Source organism: Megalobrama amblycephala, linkage group LG1 (genome assembly GCF_018812025.1).
Source record: "Megalobrama amblycephala isolate DHTTF-2021 linkage group LG1, ASM1881202v1, whole genome shotgun sequence".
NCBI classification, from domain to species: domain Eukaryota; kingdom Metazoa; phylum Chordata; class Actinopteri; order Cypriniformes; family Xenocyprididae; genus Megalobrama; species Megalobrama amblycephala.
The window spans coordinates 11,664,838-11,671,654 of record NC_063044.1 but is presented as its reverse complement, the minus strand read 5'-3'; positions in this window follow the sequence as shown (position 1 = coordinate 11,671,654).

The window sequence follows — 6,817 nt, the reverse complement described above, 5'->3', positions numbered from 1 at the left end:
CATAGTACTTTTTTTTTTTTCACAGTGCTGTTAACCCAACAGAAACAGTTAAACATTTGGACACGTTTATTGACTTTTATTTAAAGGTGTGAGGGTGCTGTATCTGTTACAGCTATGGTTGTTAGCAAACGCACAACGAGGAAGATGAAGGAATAACAGGCTTTAATAAATCCACTGGCAAAGAAATCCATAATCAGCAAACACGAAACACAAAAATACAATGAACGATACTGGACAATACTGAACTAAAAACACAAGACTTAAGGCAGGAACACACCAAGCCGGCCGTCGGGCAGTTTTTGTTCATCGGCCGACTAAGTTTTCTCAGTGTGTTCTGCACCGTCGGCTGAAGTTGGTCCTCATCAGCTTTTTTTCAGCCGATTCAAAATGTTGAATCGGCGTCGGAGCTCGTCGGTCCTTTGGGCCATCTGATCATTCTGATTGGCTGTTCAGCTATTGCCACCTGCTGGTTCGGAAAGGCATTTCATCTCACGCAGGCGCATAACGGACGTGCTACTTGGCCATCGGCTGTCTAGCGTTGGTTTGGTGTGTCAGGCCAACTTTGGACGCTGCCGACGTGAGCCAACCCCACAGTCTGCTTTCATCGCCACTAGTTCGTCAGCGTCGACTTGGTGTGTTCCGTATCATATGTAACATATCGCCCCCTCCCGGAAAGGCACGTCCTTGCGCCGGCAGATGGAAGTAGGGGGTTTATGAGTAGGACGCAAGTCTGGGAGAGGGCTGGAGTAGAGGGAAGTCCAGGGAGGTGCAGACAGTAGTGATATCCAGGAGGTAGCCTTGAGCAGAGGAAGATGTAGATCCATCCAGACCACAGCCAAGACTGCACCCCATGGCGGTGTCGCAGGCGGGAGGAGCCATGGTGATGTAGTAATTGACGCCACCATGGGGACGACCGGAGGCGACGATGACATGGACGGTGGAGCCCACCACGCAGCCTGAGCGCCGATGACTCGAAGGGACCCCGATGGCCTGGGCAACCACGACAGAATCACAGCGACGACCCCCCAAGGTGGAAGCAGGGATCCGGAGGGCTGAGGTGGAGCTGGAGTGACTGAGGGCGGAGGTGGAGCCTGAGGGAGGGCGGAGCTAGCTGTAGCAGAAGGGGTGGAAGGCCAGAGAGCAGCGAATGGCCCATAAGTCCGCAGCGGAGGCGTGGCAATGTCTGACCCAGGCGGAGCCGACATGCCGAGGGAGCCCAACGAGGCAGAATGCCCGATAGTACCTGCTGACGACGAGGGTGGAAGGAGCGTAGGTGTAGGAGCCAGGTCGACGGGTCGAGGGGGAGTGGAGAGCTCTGAGGCTGGAGGCAGAACCCCAGGCTCCTCATGCCCAGGAGGAGGTGGCTCCCAGCAGTCCCGAGGTAGATCCACATCACTGAGATGGAGGAGAAACTGAAGGGCTGATGGGAGACAGCAATGGCTGGGTGACAGGTGTGACTGGGGACAGAAGAGGGGTTTGGAGAGCACTACAAAATCCCTCAAAAAATGAAAGAGTCTCAAAATGATTTTGGAGAGGAGGCGGGAGAGGGAGGTTGGGTGGGGCCAGAGAATTGGATATGTAATAGGTAGATTCGGACAGTAGTAGAACAGGCAGAAGATTAACCTCTCTTAAATCAAAATAAATCCACTGTGAGCGGCGATCCACAGGACACCAGCACCCACTCTACGTATTCGGGAAAGCTCCCTTCCCTGGACAGCTGCGCTTTGATGGCGGTGTTGAGGCCGGCATATAGGAAGCTGCAGAGGCTGCAGAGGCTTCATGCAGAGGCTGCAGAGGCTTCATGCAGAATAAATAATTTTAAATCTTATCACGAAACACACCATACATAGGACAAGCATTTTGAAAAAATGGAAGGACTGGTCACAAGACAAAAGTCAAACAGCAAAAAGTCTTATTCTGTAATACATTTTGTATCTTTGGCTTTAATCCACTGGTAGTGTAGGAGATAACTTCAAGTCTAGTACAGTTAAAGGTGTAAAATATAAAAATTAATACCTAAACAGGAATGTGCTTGAAGTGCAAAAATAACATATAAATAACTATATGAGGTTAAGTTTACTTTAAAAAAATCTAAATAATGCACAAATGTTCAAAAGACAATATAAAATCGAATCACCAAGCTGAATTGTGCAAAAAAAAAAAAAAAAATTCATAACCTTCAAAATATTCTGTGTTGTCAATATAAACCATCAACCAAATAAAAGTAAGAATTGTCTTCCTTATCCCAGAAATCCTTTTTTTTTTCTTTGCAAATCTCTGTTCTGGTGACAATGACAAAAATGATTTAAATTATGTCAATGAAAAAAAAAAAAAAACTTATTTTGACCAGACAGAAGCAGAAGTGATCATCTTTGGAGAAAAATACAGAGCAAACAATAATTTACCTCCTGTGCAAAAAATTGTACATGAATAAAAAATAAATTGTACAATATTTGTCACAGACACGTCAGGCTCCACCTCCCTGCAATACCCGCGCACTCAATCACCGGAGTTCTAATCACCGCCACCTGCACGTCATTATCCCTGCAATCACCAGCACTATATCTGCCACACTCACACACACAGTCTTGGTCCGGTCTCGTACGTTATACAGACTCATGTATACTTACCTCAAGGACTCCAACCTGCTACTTACCTGCTACCAGCGTCTCCAGTCTTCCTCCTGTGTGCCTCTCTCCGTGTGTGTGAGTGTTCCCCGTCTGCCATCTGCAATATCGTCTACCACGAACTCCATCTACAAGCAACAAAGGACAGTATCATTTCCCTATCATCACATCAAACTCTCCATCTACCATTTACTCACCTGCTCATTGCTGTTGTCAATAAAACAACCTTACTTGCTTTTACTTCTGCCTCCGTGCCGTCTGTACTGTAACAATATTACTGTCACATGTCTGTTTTTTTTTTTTATTCTCTGTTTTTCATTAGTCACATGTTTTCCTTTGTTCAGTTTTTCCTGCCACTCTTTAGTTGTCATAGAAACATATTTATTTGAGTTTCTGTTCAGGTGTGTCTTGTTAATTATCTTGTTAAGTTGCTTTTGTATTTAAAATATATATATTTTTTTTTTTTTTTTTTGTACCCTGTGTTCTCCCTCAGTCTCTGAAGGTTCTTGTTTATAGTACTGTGGTTTTCTTCTGTGTTATTCCTGGTTTCTGAGTATTTTGTAAATAAAATCTGCCTTCCAGTATTCTTCCTCATCATGAGAGTTTTTATACCATGTTATGTAACAGAGGAACCGGTCAAACAATGATCTTGGCTGAGGACCGTCTTTGGAGCCTGGAGGCAAAATGATTGGCCTTTGGAGAGGTATTTGGAGGATTTTCTCAAGTTTTCCCATCAGGTGAGCTGGCCTGACGCCTCCCTCAGTGCGTGTTTTCGGATGGGACTGAATGGGGACACAATTCGTTATAGCGAGCCAGCTAGTTATTTCTCTTTAGTCGAGTCGATAAATCTCATTCTCTATTTAAACTGTTCAAATTTTGAAGTAGAAGAAGTTAAAGTAAAGGAGTGTCTTCCTCATCCAGCCCCCTCTAAAACACGCTTGGCCTCACCAGCTCACCCCATGCCGGTGCCCTCCACATAGCGCTCCAATGGATTCATCCATTCCTGCCCTCCTGTGTTTCCCCGTGTCCAAAAATGGGTTTCTAACAGTGCTGACCTGTTTCCCATCATCCCTCCTTCTACTCACCTGCACTCTGTCTGCAATCACCCAGTCACGATCACCATCTATCTAACTTAAGTATTTATTTGATACAGTGGCTAAATTAATGAGAAATAAAGCTTCAACATCTGATGTTTCCAAACAGCACAGCAGTAATGACTTTATGAACTTCTTTACTTTCAAAACTGATAATATTATAGAAAATTATAACCATGCAACCGTCTACTACAGTATCGTGTCAGACAGTGCACTGTAGTGTCCCTGAGGAAAAATTCAATTCATTTGCTGCTATAGGAGAGGAAGAATTGTCTAAACTTGTTAAATCATCAAAATCAACATGTATGTTAGACCCTATACCGACTAAGCTATTGAAAAAGATGCTTCCAGAGGTCATAGATCCTCTTCTTAATATTGTTAATTCATCTTTATTACTAGGATATGTACCGAAAACTTTTAAGCTGGCTATTATTAAACCTCTTATTAAAACACAACTTGATCCTAGATAATTAGTCAATTACAGGCTAATCTCGAATCTACCTTTCTGTCAAAAATACTAGAAAAGGCAGTATCCTACTGAGACTACTCTCATTAGAGTTACAAATGATTTGCTCTTATCATTAGATCGTGGTTGTATCTCTCTATTAGTGTTACTAGATCTCAGTGCTGCTTTTGACACTATCGACCACATTATTCTTTTGCATAGACTTGAAAATTATGTTGGCATTACTGGAATTGCATTGGCATGGTTCAAATCTTACTTATCTGAACGTTATCAGTTTGTAGTCATAAACAAAGAGATGTCATATCAATCACAAGTTCAATATGGAGTACTGCAAGGCTCAGTACTAGGACCTTTGCTTTTCACTCTGTACATGCTACCCTTGGGAGATATCATTAGGAAGCATGGCATTAGTTTTCACTGTTATGCTAATGATACTCAGCTCCAGGGTGCGATTTGTAGGGGGGGGGGGACGGGGGGGGATTTCCCCCCTTCAGGTCTATGTATCCCTGCCTCTGCTAAATTATTTTTATCCCCTGAGGGGATAAAAAAATATCCCTCCTGGGTGATGCTACTCCACAAACCACCAACAGAGCATATCAAATACCAAAAATATCTCTTTACGACCACAACAAACGGGACACTTTTCAGACGTGCATTCCGACTTCGCCTCAACGTCAGGCGCAAGTCAAACGAGCGCGGAAAAGGTAACGTTAGGTGATGACGAGGGAGCTTCAGTTGAACAACAGTGAACCCCGGTCAGATGAGATGTTGTCAGACTATGTCGGTAAAACTTAAAAATTAACATGACTGTCCAATCAGCCGTTATACTGTGCTCGTGGCGCGCACTCAAGAATTGCATGCGCAAATACGCCGGCGCGCTGCATAATTACTTTATTATAGCTTAAATAAAGCGCAAAAGAAATTACGAGCAATGGCCGTCTGTGTTCTGTTAAGTCATGAAATTACCAAACATGCGATTAAAGCTGCCTCAGAACTGTGCATGCATGTATTTGTTGATATGGTTTTAAAGCTATTGTTATCCAATTTGTTGGCCTTAAAACGTCTTAAAAATGCACATATGTACACCAGGGAAATCTAAATTTTCTCGGGGGACCATGTCCCCGTACCCCCCTAGCAAACTACATTTTCTGACCTAGGTAATTATGAAACTCTGCGTACTGCCCGGCTTATATTCTATCTAATGAAATCTGAGGTAAATGTGCATTTCTCCAAATGTGCGCACTTTTGGACTTAAAGTTTGTGTATGCACTGTGATCAAAAATAAATGGGACCAAACGCGACTGAATGTAAAGGTTTGTGTCTCGTTATTCTATTAATAACTACCGATTGATTTTGCATTTCTATCAGAAATGAAGAATTATTAGTGTTATTGTAGTGGTGCAAATATCTAAGCTATCTAATACTTCAAATCTCAAGGTTAAATCAGAAGATTTTTTGTAAAAATGTTTCTGTAACAGCTGCCAAAAATAGTATATAGCTCCACTGTGGTTTTTAACACATTTTCAAAAAATAAATAAATAAATAAATAAATAAAAACTTTTCAAAAACACCCCCCCCCCCCCCCCCCTCTGTTTTTTTCACAAATCGCACCCTGCTCAGCTCTATATCTCTTTGCGCCCTGACGAAACTTACCAATTCACAAAATTAACAGAATGCATAGCTGATATAAAAAAATGGATGACCAGTAATTTCTTACTACTAAATTCAGAAAAAAACAGAGATTCTAATTACTGGATCAAAAACTTCTTCACGTAATAACCTTGAATACTAGGGATGCAACAATACAGTTAGCCCATGGTTCAATACATACCTCGGTTTTTTAACCACGGTTTTCGGTTCGGTTCGGTTCAGTTTGTTATTCTATGCTTAGGCAATAGGAACAGTAAGAGGTTAGTAGAAAAAGTAAAAACGATTTATTGCAATACTCCTTTATTTTATTTAAAAGCAAAGAAAAGTCCACTAGTTTCTAGTGTATTGTATAATATAAAATAATTTTTTATTTTAAAATTAACACTGACATCTCACAGCTGTTGGTAGCCCATGTACAAACTGTACAAACAAATTCTCCAAAGCTGTTTACCAAGCTTTCGATTAAATTTAATATTTGAAATCACCAATAAAATCTGACAACAACTGCCTCATTTTATTGTATTTTTTTTCTCAAACGCTGGAATCATGACAAAAAATCTGTACTTTTCAGGCTGGATCAAGCTAATGCGCATGCGCAGACCTAAATGCTCTTGTGCCTCATTTCGGAGACACTCGTCTGGCTGTTTCTATAGAAACCGGTGCTTCTAACGGCCGCTGCAGTGACGCGATGACTTTATCAGTCAGCGATTGGCTCTTATTTAGAAGGCGGGACTTATTCCACCATATTGCGCGTTTCACTTTCTCCCATTCAAAACAATACGAGTGACGCGTCTTGTGTTATTCTATAGTCTTTGATTATACTCAACGGCAAAACCGAAATGTCTCCACACCACGGATTTGAAAGACGCCGGCGCTTCCTCGTACTGTAGCCTCACTTCCCCGCCGCTCGCCATGTTAAAGTGTGGAATGATGGTTCAGCGCCCCCTAACTTTAGAGCATAGTGATTGAATATTTACTCG